At 40.1% G+C, this 20,086-nt stretch overlaps 1 protein-coding gene across 1 annotated transcript in view; it reads right to left on the bottom strand.

Annotated features, from left to right (window-relative positions):
• Positions 1-19,835, bottom strand: part of drosha (drosha ribonuclease III) — a 159,577-nt gene extending 139,742 nt beyond the window's left edge. Inside the window, exon 1 of the mRNA XM_082546432.1 lies at positions 19,729-19,835. The gene's annotated coding sequence lies outside the window, so the exon portion shown is untranslated. The remainder of the gene's footprint in view (positions 1-19,728) is intronic.
• Positions 19,836-20,086: the final 251 nt, after the last annotated feature.

Here is a 20,086-nt window from a genome sequence, read left to right as displayed (position 1 = left end):
AAAAGATTTGAATGTTTCCCAAGATAAGCCAAAAACGAAATTATTATTATGTTGCTTTGATAGGTGCCTTCAGCTCATCTCTATTTTGATGTTTCTCATCTTCCTCTTGACTATGCTTCTCATATTATCTGTGGAGATCAGGTCGGGAGAGTTGGCTGGCCAGTAAAGGGCAGTAAAACCATGAGCAGTAAAATATTTGGTAGTAGGTTTGGGTCGGTGGGAGGGTGCTAAGTCCTGCTGGAAAAACAAAATCTTCATGAAGCCTGCCAGCAATGGGAAGTGCTCTAAAATCCTCTAGTAGACAAGTTGACTTTGGACTTGATTAAAAAGGGTGAACCAACTGCCACCAACACCAGCTGATGATGAGGATCCCCAGACCATCACCTTCAAACACATTGGATCCATTCTCTGGCTTCCAACTCTTCCTCCAGAGTCATGGACCTTGATTTTCAGTCTTTAGAGATGCACTAGTACATGTAAACAGGGACAGGTTGGTGTATTTTGTAATTTTTATGGGGGCTTTAACTTGTGAACATGATTACTGGTAAATGCAGGCTGATGCTCTCTTTATAGATGTTTCTTTAATGTGCTCCATGTTTCATGGTGCTTCATCTTGTTCTACTGTACATCAGGAAAGGATGTATGTGTCTTTGCTTTCTTTGGCTACTAAATGTGACCCCGATTCTGATCCTGTTTACCACAGCTTCTTTTTTGTGAAATAAAGAAAGCAGGGCCATCTTTACATTTATTCCCATGTACTTTTGCTTTAACTCCCCTAGAGGGCAGCAGAGGGTTTCTTTCCCCCCCTGAAATTTCATTGCAATAACTTCGGGAAACATTACCATGGAAACCTGTTTTCTTTCCAGAATGAATGACTGAGTCTGCAGTGTATCATCGTACATCTATTTCTTACGGTCAGTCTGTTCTTCTACACTTAAAGAACCTGAGGGACAATCCGGCCTCAGCCAGTTGAACTTCTCGTGTATTGTTCTGAGAGAAGCCTCTTAAACTGGTGCTCTGTATTGATCTCAGTGTGTCTCTGGAGATGTTGGGCTGAATACAAGGGTCACAGCCTACTTGTTAACCTCCCTGCGCAATAACGTTGCTGTGACCTCTGCTGTGATTTTATGGACAGCCTGTTGCTATGTGAATTAATGTGAAAGAACAAGGTGAAGGTGTACAAACCCACACAGCTTGTTAAGAGGAAACACGCACATTCTGCTCTGACCACTAATCACCTAGCATGGGGGATCCAATGTAAAAAAACAACTCAAGAATGCTGGTTGGACAGACAGGTAAATATTTTCTTTACTTCTGAAATACTAGAAAAAATGTGAAAAACCATCCTCCAAACTTCCACAAGTCCACAGGGCAAAGCCAGGATTATTACTTTGTATTTTTAAAATGATTATAATATAACAGCACCGAATCAGTCGTGGAAATAGTAGCATCTCAGTATTTAATCAGTTCAGCTTCAGCTCTGAGCCAGAGAGACCTCATCTCTCAAAATCCAGTGATGATGTCCGCCTCGCCAGTGCTCTCATGGCAAAAAGGGAGCAAATATCTGCAGCCAGGTTACTCAAATCTGCTGAAACCTGAAACTGAAACAAGTTTTAAAGATGTATTAAAAATTCCCCTCATTTTGGGTTGCATGTGTGCACATGTGTGCACATGCTTTTAGAAATATAGCAGTAGCTGCTACTAGTATGCAAATACACCTGCAGATTGCCAGTGTCTAAACTGTTTGCACAACACAAACACCTATAAAGTAACAGGAATACACAGTATAAAAGATGGACGTAGCTGCCGCGATGTCACCCGATGGCTTCAGACAGTGCATTTCAAAATATTAGAATTTTGGTCAACTTTTTTTTCTAGACAGAACCTTATGAATGAAAACTTCATTATTAAACTATTTGATGGTATAAATGGATAGGAGTGACAGATGGGTTCAAGGTGGAGGTGGGATTACATCAGGGAGCGACTCTGAGCCCCTTCTTGTTTGCAGTGATGATGGATAGGGTGACAGATGAGGTCAGGCAGGAGTCTCTGTGGAGTATGATGTTTCCAGACAACACTGTGATTTGTAGTGAGAGTAGGGAGCAGGTGGAAGAATGAAAGTCAGTAAGAGAGAATACATGTATGTGAATGAGAGGAAGACAGTGAAGAGGAGGAGGGGTAGAGAAAGTGGAAGAGTTTAAATACCAGAGGTCAACCATTCAAAACAACGGACTGTGCAGAAGTAACATGAAGAAGAGAGTGCAGGGAGGGTGGAGACGAGTGTCAGAAGTAGTTTTTCAACAGAAGTGAAAGGGATAAGAAATATTTGTCAGATGGTAGTGAGACCTGCTGTGATGGATGGTTTGGAGACAGTGGCAATGACAAAAGGACAGGAGGCTGGGCTGGAGATGCTAGTGCTAAGATATGAACTAATAAAATAGAATTTCACTCACCAAAACTGAAGCCTAGACTTCAAAAAAAAATATAAGCTAAAAATCATCATACGTTCATATTGTCGAGTGGATTGTCCTTCAAGCGACCTCACGTAACCTCACCATACGTGGCAGAGATGAAAGAGACAGAGACATTAAAGGGAGAGGAGGACATTTTCACCAGCCTTCTTGGTTTTCCTCTGAGGTGTCTGATGGTCAGCAGAGCTCCATTCAGATTCACTTCAGGCTGCCTCAGGCGGCATTAATATTCTCTGCCTTTCTCCAGCTTCACTCTCCTTTCTTTAAAATACAAAAGCAGATTTTCTTCATCTGCAGGAAGCTGCAACACAACCACCCTGTCTGACATGTTTTCATACATATTTTTCACTCATAAAATCACAGAAAAAGGGGATTTTGCATTTGCTGCTAGACTGTGTGGGATGCCTTCTCCTCAGGTAAACTTTGTTTTTACACACACACATACACTCACATATATATTTCGAAATACTTAAAGCCTCTGTTTCATAAGCCTAATACTCTTCACTGGCCTGCAGGGATCCAAAGTATCACATAAAATATGAGGAAAAGATCATGCTGCCATGGTTGTGGTTTTACCCCTAGTGGGACCACAATCCGAGCGCCTCCAAGTCTGAGGCCAGCTTGCATTTAAGAACTTCAAGGTCTTGAGCACAAGTGTGGAAAGAGTGGAGTGAACAGAGCCTGAAAGCAAAGCTGTAGATTTACCACTCCATCTACATTCATACCTGTGGTTATGAGCTTTGGGTAGTGATGGAAATGAGCTTCATTCAAAAGACAGCTGAACTCTCCCTTAGAGATTACGTACTCACACAATCGGGAGGGGCTCAGAGTACAGCCGCTGCTCTTCCACATTGAAAGGAGCCAGTTGAGGTGGTTTGGGCAATTGCTTTAAGCCTCCTGGGTTCCTCCTAACTGAGGTGTTGTGTGCATGTCTAAGTGGGAGGAGACCCAGACCCAGGAGATGGAGAATTACATTCCTTGGATGATTAGAGAAGAAGCTCTGGGCATCTATGCTTTGACTGCTGGTCACTGCTGGTAATTTATCACATTATTTATGGTAACACAAGCTTTATTGCGCTTTAATAGAAGAGGGAGTTTGCCCATCATTTGACTTTTTCAAAGACTGCACAAAATGTACCAATAGCATTCCCTACTTCTGTCAAGAGGAACAGGAAATGGGGAGAAACTGTGAATATAAATGGTTATTTTGACAAAAGCAACACTGCTACTAAAAATAAGGCAGAGTGGATTACAGGCAGAAACACTACACGTTTAAATCCATGTTAACATATTTATTCACAGGTATCATTAGCCAGAGGGCCTTGGATGTTTTGTGAGTAGCCTGGGACCTTAAAAGAAGAAAAGCCAGAATAAATGTGAATATGGAAGTTTTTCAAATAGAAAAGCAACAATGAATCTAGACAAAGAAGTGCCACTCAGAGCCATCAATGATTTTTCTAAATTCCAGTACAAAAAGCAGCACTGCCGGTTGTTGTCTGTCTCCTGAAGCACAGAAGTCAAAACTTTCCAATAGTTTTGTTGTTGATGTGGCAGGGGGGATTAATGGAGCACTCTGCACCTGCCATACATGAATACAAAAGTCAGAACAGCTGTTAGTGGATGAACCTCTTGCTGCTGTGGACTTTGGAGACACTTTGCAGGTGCAAAGAAAGGAAATAACAGTGTGTGGTTTAATTCACTGTTATCACTGAGCATATGTTTATGCATAGGCAAACATCGGAAGGTAAACAGTGTTAAGTCTCAGCCTTTGCCCTTACTTAGCCTAATACTACGTTAATATTTTTGCCCATATTTCAATAGTCTAAGTTAGAAATCAGACAGTTTGTGTGGTGGCTGGCAGTGCTTCCTAAAATAACAAATACAAGATTTATGATTGAAACAATACACCAAAAGTGAGATGAAGTTTACTTGGCAGTTGCTGATTGATTCCTGTCTAAACTGTCTAAACTGTTTAGATGAGTGGGACATGAGAGAGAGGAGGACAGAGCAGAGGAAATGAGTGTGCCGGATGATACTTCAAAAGAGCTGCTGCAGAAGTGAAGAACTGGACATCCTTTCAGATTAAAAGGAGCTCTTATAACATAATAGAAGCAGAGACTTTGAGACTAGGGTTGGTATTTTTTTTAAATTAAAGAATGGGCAACATCCAATCAACATGCAGACTCTTATTTCTTCTAAGGGGCTCAAGTCCTGCTGCAGAAAATAGAAATTATGCAGTCAAATTATAGCTCAGTTGGTTTCTACTCACAGAAGTGCTTCACACAGCACAGAGACTTTCATATTAACTTGAACATGTAATTGTACTGTGCAATATTAAAAGAATAGGAAGGAGACCAAAAACACCACCCGAGGAATTGCACGACAGAAAAGCAAAGCTTAATTACTCTACAAATTGATAGTAAGGTGCACAGACTCATTACTGTTGAGAGGTGAAATTAAATTAACTCTACTTTCAAATTCACTTTTCATTTTCTAAAATTTGCTAAAAACAATCAAATGACAGGACTGGAGCTGCTAAGGAGCACAAAAAAATCTTAGTGAATAGTCAAAAAAATCTCAATAGTTAAAATAAGAAGCCCAACAAAAGTATGAAACTTGGTGGAGAGCACTTATGAAGGGCCAAGAATCTGGTCAGCAGCCCCCTGGCAACCTCCATGTATTTTTCTTGATGAATTGGCGAGTAGTTCCTGGTGCTTGCTGGCTGCAAAGAGAGCGATGTGGTCCCTTGTAGTTTAGATGGAAGATACGACTCTACAAACACTCACTCACCTACTGCTTAGATGGGCTGAAACATTAAAAAGTGCAATGCAACTCTGGATAACATCTTTCGTACAAACCACAGGTGATGATGGCAGGCTGCTAATGGCCAGTTGCACGGATGTTTTTGGTGCAGTACCTTTGACCAGTGTCACCTAGGAACAATAAACAACCTTCTGCAACCAGTACGGGAGTATACATTTTTCCTCTTCCAACCGGTGCTTAACAGAGATCATTGTCTAGTCGCCAGGCCTATGTAAAGAGGGCTTTAGCAGCGGATTTCATAGCATCTGCTAGCAACCTCCAGCAGCCACCTGGAAATGGTTAAGGATTTTTTCCTAGCTACCAGTGGATACCGGTGGTCAGCAACCAGTCTCTACATCTTTGTGACTGGTGCCTAAGCTGAAGAGTGAGCTTCAGTGCAGTCCTCCCTGCAGACAAAATGATGTCTTCTGTGTTGCCTTCACCAGCTTGCATAATAGGTGTGCTAGATTTTCTGCATACATGAGTCTGCTAGGGTCCACTTGGATGCTAGTGATGTAAATGTTATCATCACATGATAATGTGAGTATCTGTGTGTCTGTCTGTGGATGGGGGCACGTGTGTACGTGTGCCCTTTTGGTGGATTGCAAAGAAGTCTTAATAGAAATACCAGTTTTCCACATCTGCAGTGGAACGCAGGATTTATGCACCGAATGTTTCCTCCTATACCCTCTTCTCGAAGAGGGGAAGAGCAAGACTAAAGGATCAAGCTTTGGCCTTTATGGTTCCTAAGATGAAAATTTATATCAGTCTGGACCATCTGTGAAAATATGTTTGACTTTAATCTTAAATGGCTCTTGAGAAGATTTGGCAGTGTTGTGTTATAGCTTTACAGCAAGAAGGTCCTGGGTTAAAATCTACTGGCTTGGGTCCTTCTGTGTGGGGTTTGGATTTTGCATGTACTCCATGTTCCTCTCATAATGCGAACGCTGTGGGTTAGGTTAACTGGCAATTCTAAATTGTCCATGAGCGCAAGTGGTTGTCTGTCTCTCTGTGTCATCCCTGCAATAAACTGGCAACCTGTCTCGGGTCTTCCCCTGCATCTCTACCCATGATAGCTGGGATAGAGTCGAGCCCACCTGTGACCCTGAATTTAATAAGTGGAAGAAAATGGATGGCTGGATCGCTCCAGAGCAGGTCATGTGTATGGCATAGTGATTTAACCAGGTTAAGCCCCCGACATTGAAAATCTGTCTTTTGGTGTGTGCTCCATATTAATAAAACATATTTTTCGTAAGCCTTCTCAGCCAGTTTTGAATCCTGAATCTGTTTGTTTTTCTGTAGTGAAGCGTAACACCCACAAGATTGCACCGAATTAAAGTACCAAACAAAAGATGAATCAGTGCAATTAAGCAGAGACTGACAACCTTGGTTTGACGTATTAAAACATCATCTCTGCAGAGCGAGACTGTGCTTTACCTCTTTCAAAAAAGAAGGGAAAAAGACTCATTTCAGCTGAAAAGGCCAAAGAGAAAATATGTTGTTTGGGTGACACACTGGAGAGTAATGCATCTGTGGGAAGACTGAAGTATTGAAATAAACGCATCATCAGGAGGGTTTAATGGACAGGTTCAAATATTAAAAACTCACCTGATTAAAAGCTAGTTCATCTGTGTCACCTGTAGGTTTTGAGTGTACTTAACCCCAAGAGGGTGGAAATACTGAGCGTAGTATCTGCAGTTTTATGTTAGTTATTACATTTACAGCAGCTGCAGGAATCATCTCTCCTGAGGAGTGCTATATGAGCCAAAATGCTGTATGGGCTGAGCCACACGGTCTTTGTGGGTAAAAACTATACATATTTAAAAAAAATCACCTTTCAATCTACAGTAATCGTCACAATGAACGCTCATTACAGATATTTCAGTCGTGCACACTGTAATATTGTGTTGAGCGCGTTGATTCAAAAGCCTTTTGTTGTTTCAAGGTTCAAATATGAAAGAATGAAAGTCTGCAGAGTTTTTATGAAGTGCTTAATCATCGGCTTTGACATGACTGCAATCACTGGAATGAGGATAGACAAGGCTGAGTCCTTGCTTCTTCACGATGAACATAAAGAGTAACTCTAGTTTCTCTCTTATTTCTTATTACTCGTGGCACAGATTGTGTAATGTGCTGGAAACACCATTGGTCTATATTGACATGATAACATCACACATTTGGTGCAAATTTGTCAGCTGCACACGACGGGTTATCCTGTTTTAAACAGCTGTCAGTACACTGAAAAAAAGGGATTGGCCAGCTCTTGGATTTACGTAAGCATCTTGCGTGTATTTAACACAATTGCCTCATGCTTTAAAGTTAAGTGTAACTAGTGTAGAAACTACATGATATGCAGAGAGGCTAGATTAAATTGTTCATATCATGTTCAAGTGAAGTAAGTCAATAATATATCAATGTTAAATCCCACGACACTGCACGGGTTTCAGACTCGCGCTCTTTAGATCGTGGTTTCAGGAAGGCATCCATCTCTGTCAAGCAGCCACCTCTACTGTTTTTTAGTATACCAAAAAAAGTAAGTTGAGTGGTTGTTACATTAAAAAAGTCTAACTTGTAATTTGAACACAATAATTTCATGTTTCTATGAACGTAATTAAATCATGAAGAATCTGTACGAAATTCAACAACTTAATTTGTTCTTGTTGAGACGACCTGATACAATCTAGTACGAGTGGTTAGTTGCTGAACTCATGAAATTCACAAGATCGCACAAGATTTCAAACTGCAGGAAAATCACTGGAGTTAAAAGAGGCAGACAACTACACACACACCACGTGCATGCTATTGCTATTTATTGTGTATTATTACAAAAACAAAACAATTCTGCATCAAATACAGGAAATCATAGCTTTCCTACATTTCCTAGATTGTTGGCATGGTGGTTAGTGCTGTTGCTTCACAGTAAGAAGGTCCTGTGTTCAAATCCACATTCTGGCTAGTTTGCAGGTTTCTCTCTGGTTATTCTGGTTTCCTCCCGCAGTTAAAAGTCATGCAGTTATTAGAGTTAGGGTTAACTGGTGATTCTAAATTACCTGTGAGTGTAAATGGTTGTTTGTTTCTATGTGATAGACTGGTCAGCTGTCCAGGGTGTACCGTGCCTTGTAACCTATCACTTCAGGGTTATTTCCCAGCCCTCCTGCAACCAGGATAAAGATAGAAGGATGGTAGTTGTTGAAGACCCATTAAATTTTTATGGTAACCAGGATCTAGACTTTGTTGAACATTATGTAATATGAAGACAGCATGTAGTATTTAAGTGACCAAGTAGTATTGGGGTAAAAGTTATTGAATACTGTTGAAATAAAATGACAAAATTGTGAAGGATTAAAATATTCCAAGAACTCAACTTACTTCATCTGAACATGTTTCAATCGCGTTTTATGAACATAAAATGCACAGGTTTACTGAATATGAAAAAGTTGTGTTGATTTAACTCAGTTGTTTAAGTTTCTGCCAAAGCAAAACATTTGTGTGCAACCAATGTCCATTATTGAATCAAGTAAATCCAACATGGCCTGTTTTTCAGTGTAGATGGGTAGACTAGGGTTATAAGGGTATGGTTAGCAAAAATATTGCTGTTTAAATGATGCTCAGTTGGTACTAAAGTGCAAGAAAATAACCCAATTAAACCATCACCACCAGCCAATGATACCTGGGAGGATGGACACATGCACTTCTGTTCCGATAATCTAAATGTTGCAGCAGAATCATCAGAGCTACGTTTTTCCAATCGTCTATTGTCTGATTTTGGTGAGTCTGAAACTATGAGTACAATTAATTTTCCTGTTCTTTGCTGACAGCAGTGGTATTTGGGGAGATCTTCTGCTGCAATTCATCTGCTTCGAGGTTTGATGCATTGTGCATCCAGAAATGCTTTCCTGCATGCCTTAGTTATAACAAGTGTTTATTTGAGTTACTGATGCCTTCCTGTCAGCTGTCTAACCATTCTCCTCTGACCTCAACAAGACATTTTCATCCAGAGAATTTATTTCTGATGCTGCCAATAGTCAGTCTAACTACAAACACCTTTACAGCTAAAAGTGTAAGTTGGAGTAATGACACTGCAAAATTAAAAACATATTAGCAAAGCTAGAAGAGACTGATGTATTAACTTATATAAAATAATGCAATCAGAAAGATACCTCCTGATGATATTCAGTATGGGTACTTGCCCTCTGGTTTCATAATTGTGGTGATTTGCAGCAGAACTCATGGCCAGATGTTATTATTTGAATTTTTATCGTAGCCAATAGATTATAGAACCAACCAGGCCTACAAGCAGAATGACTCAGATTCTTCACTTACTTAACTCAACCTGAGAGAGACGAGCTTGAGCTGTCTGTTTTGCTTTGTGTTGCTCTGAAGGCTTCAGGGCAACAAATCAAAGTGTGCCTAAAAGAGGCTTGAGCAGTGTGCTGGAAAACAGTGAATTATCTGGGTCTAAATGTAGACAAGTGGAAACTGAGCTTCTGACAATGACTGCTGCTCTGCCAAAGTGGCTGGTGGGGTAAATACCGACTGAGCAAAGCTAAGGATTTTTCAGCATCTGGGTCGTTGTGATTTGGAACAAAATAAGGCAGACCTAATTTTCTGCTGACTGCACAGGGTATTGATTTGTTGTTCAAATAGCAAGACTGTTTATTTAATTCCTCATAGAGGATTTTCAGTACTGCTATTCATTCAGTGTGACATGGCAGTCTATGATATGATGTTGTGGAGAGGAAAATGTGGTGTAAACTTGTGTATATTTCAAGCTGAGGGGGAAGCTGTGGATCTAAACTGCTGCAGTCCTCACCCGTGCAAAAACACATTTAAAACAGTACCCATCAGTGTTATCCATCTTACTTCAGCAGTAATTTTGCAGGACTGAAAAATAAGATCAGAAAACACCTGCAGTACCTGGAATGGCCACTTGGGGTTAAGTGTGAAAATGGGTCAGCCCAAAATAAAGAGCTAAATTTTACAGCAGAAATAAACATATTTACCGCCTGCAATACAAAAAGTTTTGGATCTCTGTAGCCAGTTTTCTCCAGATAACAACTCTAAGAAGGGTAAACGTTCAACTCACCAATTTACATTTTATTTTATTTATACTATTTATACTCGACTGTTAAGGGGAGCAGCATATTGCCATAGGCTTGATTCAATTCTTTGACAAAGTATGCCTTGTAATTGAATACATGAAAGTTTAAAAACGACCTTTAGCAGGAATAACTGTAACTAAGAGTAACTGTTTTCTGTATGACTTTATCAGTGTCTCACATTGTTGTGGAGAAAATTTGGCACAATTTTATTTACAGTGTCATTTCAGTTCATTGAGTTTTGTGGGCTTTCATTAAAACATAACTCATTTAAAGTCTCACCACAGTATTTCAGTCAGGCTGAGGTCTGGACTTTTGACTGGATTCTTTTGTTTTTCAGAGAGAAGACGTATAAGCACTTAGAAAAGCACTCCATTTAACATGCTAACTGCGTCTGACATGAGGCTCTTGGGATTTTTGCAGTTTCTCTGAGCACTGCACTGTCTGATCTTGGTGTCAGTTTGCTGGGATGTCCACTTCTGACGCTGTGTTAACACATATCTGAATACTCCAGACCACCAACTGCCAAAACGTCTGCATTTATAGAGGTACACACACTGATGAGCAGGTAATCAAGTGCATTTAATTAGCAGCATCTTACCCAGTGAAAGCAGTAATGGTTTAGTTATTGTAGTTATCTTGGTCAAGTCACTGAAGCTACTAATGTCCAGCCTAATCACTATGGCACATCCCAACCCCAAATTCATCTTGAATCAAATCCCAAACCAAACCATTTACAAATTTAAAATTCAGGCATCATTCAGCAGTCCCATTACACTTTTCTTTCCTGTGCAAAAACACTTTTAAAGCAGTCAGAAGCATTACTCATCTCCACATGATTTTAGCTCAGCTGCATCTGAGGTGTCACTAAAAGGCTTTGTTTTTTTTTCTTTTTAGCATTTGAACACACAGTGGAACACAAAAAAGAAACAAAAAAGAAGATTGCATAAAAACATCCCTCTTGCACAAATATGGACCGCATACTGTGCACGAAGTCGTGTCCTGTTTCCCTTTATCAGGCTAGATTCAACTATGCGCTCCACTTGTAAAGTGCAAAATATAAAACTGGATTCACAATGTAATTTGTTTTCTGGAGAGACAATCTTTTAAATTCTTAACAGCCTACCGCAGTCTTCTTTGAATATATGGTAAAAATAGTCCCCTGTTTTTGTTGCATCTTCAACAAACTACTTCAGATCTATCAGTTATAAACAAGTCAAATAATATGATAAAAGTTTTTGTGCATTATATTTATTTATTTATATTTATTTATCTATTTTTAAGATGAAAAAATCCATCTGATTTATCTTCAGATGAAATTAATAAAAAGAAATTAAAAAATTTCTTTGCATATGTTTGTTTCAATTTTTGTCATACAGTGGGGCAAAAAAGTATTTAGTCAGCCACCGATTGTGCAAGTTCCCCCACCTAAAATGATGACAGAGGTCAGTAATTTGCACCAGAGGTACACTTCAACTGTGAGAGACAGAATGTGAAAAAAAAATCCATGAATCCACATGGTAGGATTTGTAAAGAATTTATTCGTAAATCAGGGTGGAAAATAAGTATTTGGTCAATAACAAAAATACAACTCAATACTTTGTAACATAACCTTTGTTGGCAATAACAGAGGTCAAACGTTTACTATAGGTCTTTACCAGGTTTGCACACACAGTAGCTGGTATTTTGGCTCCATTCCTCCATGCAGATCTTCTCGAGAGCAGTGATGTTTTGGGGCTGTCGCCGAGCAACACGGACTTTCAACTCCCGCCACAGATTTTCTATGGGGTTGAGGTCTGGAGACTGGCTAGGCCACTCCAGGACTTTCAAATGCTTCTTACGGAGCCACTCCTTTGTTGCCCGGGCGGTGTGTTCTGGATCATTGTCATGTTAGAAGACCCAGCCTCGTTTCATCTTCAAAGTTCTCACTGATGGAAGGAGGTTTTGGCTCAAAATCTCACGATATATGGCCCCATTCATTCTGTCCTTAACACGGATCAGTCGTCCTGTCCCCTTGGCAGAAAAACAGGCCCATAGCATGATGTTTCCACCCCCATGCTTCACAGTAGGTATGGTGTTCTTGGGATGCAACTCAGTATTCTTCTTCCTCCAAACACGACGAGTTGAGTTTATACCAAAAAGTTCTACTTTGGTTTCATCTGACCACATGACATTCTCCCAATCCTCTGCTGTATCATCCATGTGCTCTCTGGCAAACTTCAGACGGGCCTGGACATGCACTGGCTTCAGCAGCGGAACACGTCTGGCACTGCGGGATTTGATTCCCTGCCGTTGTAGTGTGTTACTGATGGTGACCTTTGTTACTTTGGTCCCAGCTCTCTGCAGGTCATTCACCAGGTCCCCCCGTGTGGTTCTGGGATCTTTGCTCACCGTTCTCATGATCATTTTGACCCCACGGGATGAGATCTTGCGTGGAGCCCCAGATCGAGGGAGATTATCAGTGGTCTTGTATGTCTTCCATTTTCTGATGATTGCTCCCACAGTTGATTTTTTCACACCAAGCTGCTTGCCTATTGTAGATTCACTCTTCCCAGTCTGGTGCAGGTCTACAATACTTTTCCTGGTGTCCTTCGAAAGCTCTTTGGTCTTGGCCATGGCGGAATTTGGAGTCTGGCTGTTTGAGGCTGTGGACAGGTGTCTTTTATACAGATGATGAGTTCAAACAGGTGCCATTCATACAGGTAACGAGTGGGGGACAGAAAAGCTTCTTACAGAAGATGTTACAGGTCTGTGAGAGCCAGAGATTTTCCTTGTTTGAGGTGACCAAATACTTATTTTCCACCCTAATTTACGAATAAATTCTTTACAAATCCTACCATGTGGATTCATGGATTTTTTTTTCACATTCTGTCTCTCACAGTTGAAGTGTACCTCTGGTGCAAATTACTGACCTCTGTCATCATTTTAGGTGGGGGAACTTGCACAATCGGTGGCTGACTAAATACTTTTTTGCCCCACTGTATTTGCTACATCTTGGATTTTTGTTTGTAATTTACTCCTTAAAATTTGCAATTTATTTAGCTTTTTCCTCCCACAGTCCAAAGACATGCAGTTAGTGGGATCAGGTGATTTTAAACTGCTCATATGTGTGAATGGTTGTCGGTCTCGCTGTGCTAGCCCTGAAAACGAAGCACCCCAGTGAGGTGATGTGGTACTATAAGGTCATTAAGATAAGATGAGGCCTGGTTATTCAAGACCTTGTATGTGAGGAGCAGAATTTTAAATTCAATTGTGGTTTTAACAAGAAGCCAATGAAGAAAAGCCAGTACAGCAGAAATTTGCTCGCTCTTTCTATTTCTTGTTAGTACTCTTCCTGCAGCATTTTGGACCAACTGATGGCTTAACTCTACTTAATTCTTTCTCAGGACTGCATAGAGTTGGGTAAAAATGTTGTTTTCCACAAGAATGCTCAATTTACAGGCATTTATCCACATGCTTGCTATAGCTTCATAACTGTAGTTATAATCAGAGCTTACAAAACTGACCTAGGGTTTTCTGGAGGAGCAAAGTCTCATTAAGTCTTCCACTAGTTCCTTCCCTTTGACTTTATGCAAATGAGTGCTGCTTGTTTATCTAAAGCATATCTTTATCTTAAATAATGGCTCGAATGTTCTTCAAGCGAACGAGGTAGTGAAAAAGCAAAGAGCTGTAATGTGATGCCTGAGTCATTAAAATCTAGTCCACCAATTTAGAATGAGCCAGGCTTTTTAAGTGTGGTAATTTCTATCACACTTTGCTTTTTAACTCACTTTCAGATTTTAATGGATCCACAACATCTGAGTAAGAGGCTATAAAGTCTGACCTAACGGCTCAGCTCACAAGTTATCTCTGGCCTGTTTATGATGTGAAACAGGGCACTGGGATCATTTTAAATGGCAATGAGGTATCAATTATAGACATGGGGATTAAATGAATAATTCCCATATTCTTATTATTTACGGTTAAAACTAGGTAAATACTTATGTTCATAGGAGAATTCTAGAAAAAAGTAATTGATATTCTTTCTGGTGACAGCTTATTATGTTCAAAGTCACTGGTCTGTAAAATACAAAGTGATTATCGGGCTATGTCGAAAACCAACAAAAGTTCCTTCCTTGATGGAAAAAAAAAACTGATAATGCCGCTTTCTTCAGAAGCATGTTCCTCATTAGTTTACATTTACCATCTCAGCCACTGTGGAGGACAGAGACTGCACATACATAGAAACAGATAATTATTAAAGGCAGCCTGCAGAGAATGAAGCACATTTTTCATTTGGTAAAATATGATATATTTCATTGTAGTGCTGGGAAGAGGAAATAAATTTCATTGAAAAATAGGGAACAAGGAGTTTATTTTGATGTACTCAGCTTAAGTACTGAGGCGTAGGTTGTTGCTGTGATTATGTGTGATTAGAAGTATTCAGAAAAATTCAACCAGAGTTAATGTATGAGTTTTCCCCCCCCCTGTCCATTTTACTAGAAAAACAAAATATGCAGGATTCAATTATGTTATTGGGGTTACTGAGGCAGCAGCAGGTACAAAGGTACTGCAGGGGCAGCTGTGGTTTGTTTTACTGTTTCATCCAGTCCATGGGTCAAAGTATTATAGGCCAGGATACTGAACCCCCCAGATTTACCCTTTGTGTATCATTGGGGGTGTGATAGTGAACTCCCTGCTTTTACACAATGAAAAATATGTTTGAACCACCAGGGGAAGGAAGCTTGTACTGGAAAAGGTTTTAAATAAAAAACAAAACAAACAATAAAAAAAAATCTGAAAACATATAGATGTAAAAAGAAATGAATGTTTATAAGGAAAACATGTAAAAAGTTGCAGTCAAAATGAAGAGAAAATACCGAAAACTAGCTCTGAAGTCCAAAGAGATATGTTATTACCTTTAAAGAAATGGAGACATAACTGTATTTTTTGATTGAGATCATGATTTGGGCTAAAATGCCTTCTTTTAATTTTAAAAGACACACATTTCTAAAGGAAGCAGTGCTGAACAAACAGCAATCTCTATTGCTCTCAAATTGTGCCTCATATGGGACACTTTCACCTTCTAAAAGACCAAAATGGATTAAATAATGCACCAATCATTCATAAGTAAGCAAATAAGCCAGCAGATTACCACCTACCTGCAACAATAACCTTTCCACCATTTTGGATATGTGACCATGTTGGATTAAGTGAATAATGCCCCAGTCACACAGGCCTGGAACCCAGTCCGCAACCACCAGTTATGAGGTGGAAAATAAAGGATCTGATGAGCTGTGAAAAGTCCATGTCACACAGGCCAATAGACTGTCCAGTGACGCCTTGGTAACCACCTGTTGCCAGGGAAAAATGTACATTTCCCAAGTAGTTGCCAAAAACCTCATTGTGATTACTTTGTTCACTTGCATATTGGTTGTAGTTTGAATGGAATCGATGGAATTGCGTCTCCAAGCTGTAGTTTATTGGGAAAGCCTGATACAAACCGGAACAGTTGCACCTTTTCAAACGTATTGGCAGGAGCTTTTACTTTGAAGGGGAACTTTGAATCACACTTTTTGAAGTTTTAATACCACTTGGCCAGCAGTTAGCAAGTATTTACAGATAACTGTGAAAGAATAAAGCAATATACTAGCAACAAACGCAAAGCAGCTTCTTTGCAACTGATTCCACCCGACAAACCTAAAGGATGGATACACATTTTTCTCTAGCAACTTGTGGTTGAACCATGTCCAAAGAACTCATGGCAAACAATTCTAGGCATTGTGCTCATGATGACACATGAGAAGCATCAATATTGGATATAGACCAGGAAAAGCATTTAAGCAGCATTCCCTCGTTTAGCAGCATCATCATCACAGAAACAAGCATGTGCAATCACAGTATGCAACAGCAATACCAAACTGGTCAACACACAACCAAAAACTCTGATCTCCACCTCCCTGGCTTCAGCATCAAATCCAGTGTCATGATGGATGTTTATTCAGGTGTTCACTCCGCCATAGCATATCATAAACAGCTGAATAAGCGTCAGGACTGGTAGTAGAGATAGGCAGGTGTCACTGTACATAGCTTTGTGGATGTGATAGATTAGATTCTTGCCACTGTGACCTGGACACAGATGAAACAGCTTTTTCAACAAGTCTAAGAAAATGTATGCACAGTGCATAAAGAATTATGGCTGTCAGTGCCAATAGTAAGTTATAATTACCTACTGGCTGTATCTGTTGAAGCAATAACAGACAAAGGCCATTAAATGGGTTGAAAACATTTGAACCGGAAAGCCTTTTGTTAAAAAGGTAAAACAGGCTCACAATTATCCCTTAAGAGATTACATTAATTGAAAATGCACATTATGTTCAGTTACTGATTTCCTTTCTATTTAATGTGAAATTTGAAGGGTACTTGACTGTATTCATTTTAAAAATGAGTGCATTTCCCAGCTGAATGTAGGGAACAGATGAGATTCTCTTCTAGGAGACAGCATGTGCCACAAAAACCAGCACAATTACACATCCTTATTCAACATTTTTAGAAATTGAATCTGACTTGTAAATTAATCTCTGCATTTTGTACCAGGAATTTCATATTATTTATTCATCTATAAATCGACAGTTTTTAACCCTGTCTATCTCAGTAGCTGATATCTTTGACCACATTTCCTTAAAAGAGTCAAATTCAAAAAGATTTGCCGTTGCCTGAGATTTGTTTGCTGATGTTCTTCCCTTACTGTAACAGATCACTGATTGCAAAACCAATTGCATGAAGCCACATCTGAACAAAGCAGGCAGATGTATTACACTTCACTTTTGTCTGAACACATGAGCATTAGTTTTGTGTACAAGAACCCATACTGCGTCACTCCCTTAAACTCTCATCTGCAGAAATCACACTGCAGATGGCTGATGCTATATCAAAAGCAGAAGCTTTGATAGGTTAATTAAGAGAAACCACTTAGCTCTAAATGCGAGCTAAGAAGGAGCTGAGATAAATCGTAACAAACAGGCTCGACCGATGGGCAAAGGAAGGACCGCGTGATGTCTTTAATCAACACTCCAGGTTGTTTCTCTATATTCTGATATGAGAAGAGTCATCTGAGTTTTTTCCATCCTTTCTTGGTCAAATTTGGACAGAAAACAACTAGATGGAAATTATGTTTTTGTGTCAGCACCAATTAGTAGATATATGTATCTGCATCCAAACAACATCATCGCAATAATCTATGTGTATATAACAGTAAATACTAAATATTGAATATTATTGTGCAGCAAGTATGATCGACAGCGCACAGTGTGCTTTGAGGTAGCAGCCAAAAAGGGTGTAGTTTGTGTTTGTGAGCACCCGTGTGTACATCTGTGAACATGAGCGCGCTTGTATTCAAAAGGTTCCTTCATTTAACAAACTGCTAGAGGGTGTGGGGAGGTCCGTCCTCCAGGGCATGAAGCAGGCATGGAGGAGAGCCAGGCTCCAGACATCCAGAGACCCCCAGAACACAGGAGACCAAGGAAGACCAACGGAGGGGCAACTCGTTTTTTTTTTTTATGTTGAACTGAGAACCATCACGGAAATGGTGATTTTTATGCATTGGCTTCCATCTGCAGCGAGCTATTCTTGCATTTAAGTCTCTTACTAACATTGCATAATTTATCTTGAATTTTCAACAAACTTTTTCACTTCTTGCTGTCCTGCAAATCATTTAATTCTGCACTCCAAGGATCATGTGAAAAATACCGAGTCAGTGTCTGCTCTAAAGTAAAAAATAATCTTACCTTAAGATTAGGAGCTCTCCATAACAGGCTGCTTATCTGCAGTGTTGGGTAAGTTACTTTAAATTAGTAACTTAGTTACATTACTAGTTACTTCCATCAAAAGTAACTCAGTTACTTCAAGTTACTCGTTACTTTTAAAGTAACTAGTTACTAGGGAAAGTAACTTTGGTTTTACTCAGACTTCTCTTGTTAATGTGTTGCTAACTTGATACCCAGCAAGAGTGCCAGTCTTCTAGCTTGCTTACTTGCCACAAGTGCACTGTGTCACCTACCAAAGGAAAAGATAATGTGCATATTTCCACGAGAGAAATCCCACGCCTGGACCGTCGTTGACCGCCGCCATGATTATAGCCTACGTCACAGCGTCATGTGCGCTTTTTACATCCAACACAAAAACTGCAGTCGTGGTGCTTTCGATTGTACTCAGAACTCAGAAATTCTGCCTTCTGAATAGGAAGATGTTGGTAACACCAGACTGCAGATGAGCTGCATACAGAGCTGGACTGGGACAAAAAATTGGCCCGGGCATTTTGACTAGAGACCGGCCCACCATTATAGCAAATATCATAAAGCCTTTGAATGCAAATAAACACTGTTGTGACAGTGATGTACACTGTCTTGATGGTATATATGCATCAATCTATCAATCGTTTGTTGTAAGACTCAGATAATTATTTATTAAAAGCGAGACATTTGAAATGAGAATAAGAAAGTATTTCTTTGTGCCCCCCTTTCCCTGTTAATGCCCTACCTGCCCCCCTGGCAACACTTTGCTAGACCCGCCCCTGCACAGTTACCAGCTGTCAGCTACTTAGAAAAGGATCCTGGTGTTATTTGTCTCTCAGAAACAGTTCATAACTTCCCTTCAACTCATTCATGTCACCTAAAAGGTAAACCTGTTTCTCCAGCACCTGTTCAGCTCTGATGATTCAGTAAGGACATCTCCTGGTTTCATCTTCATGTTTCCCACTCACCACATATACAAACCGACATCCTGACCAGCAGGTTTACAGCTGTGGCTCCAGCAAACATCAGCTGATACTAGAAATTAATATTAAATAAATTCTAACAACAGCTGATCAAGCTTAAACGTGCTGCTGTTGTTTACCGCGACATCCGCTGGTTTCCTCTTTCTGGCGCAAAGTGGGCGATAAATAAACAAGAGAGAAAAGCTGATCAGCTGATCATTGATCAGTTTCATGATTGAAGTAGAAACAGGAGAGGGAGGGGAGAGAATGAGAGAAGAAGAGGCAGCTGTGCAGCAAAGACACAGAATAACTCCAGCTTTGTGTCTTTTTCATTGTAGCTGAATTACGGGACAAACTGTTCCTTTTCACCTCAATACGAAACCCGTAATAATTTCTCTGAATACGAAACGATTCCGTTTTTTACGGGACGGTTGGAAACTCTAATAATTAACCATATGAACAAAATAAAGTTCAACATCAGTAACATAGCACCACCCAGCTGTATAGAAACCCCGTCATGCTAGCTAGCACGCAGTACGAAAAAGTCAGCATAACGAAAATAAACTCCAAATAAACTTGGTTTATATCTGACCCAGAGAGACTGCAGGTCATAACGTCTTACCTGAAGTTCAGTTCACCTGACACTCGGACGGGCGGCCGCTTCGGGTCTCTCCTCCTCCTGCGTCCCCTTCCTCTCATCCACCTGCTGGCCTCCACCACTTGCTAATGTTGTTGAATCTGTGGAAGCTCCGCGATAGCCACCACACGAAGTAACGAATAACGAGCCTATCTAAATCCCAGTAACGAGTAACGCGTTTCTGGTTTTGGCATAATAACTAGTTACTGTGCTCGTTACCACAATAATAACGTAGTTACTGTAACGCGTTACTTAATAACGCGTTAGTCCCAACACTGCTTATCTGTACCTCGGGGTTGAAGCATTAAAGCTTATTAAGGTAACACACCTTAAATGAAGTATA

This window comes from Aulonocara stuartgranti, assembly GCF_965226115.1.
Source record: "Aulonocara stuartgranti genome assembly, chromosome: 9".
Classification (NCBI taxonomy): Eukaryota; Metazoa; Chordata; class Actinopteri; order Cichliformes; family Cichlidae; genus Aulonocara; species Aulonocara stuartgranti.
Note: the sequence above shows the minus strand (reverse complement) of the source record. Positions and strands in the feature narration are given on the sequence as shown.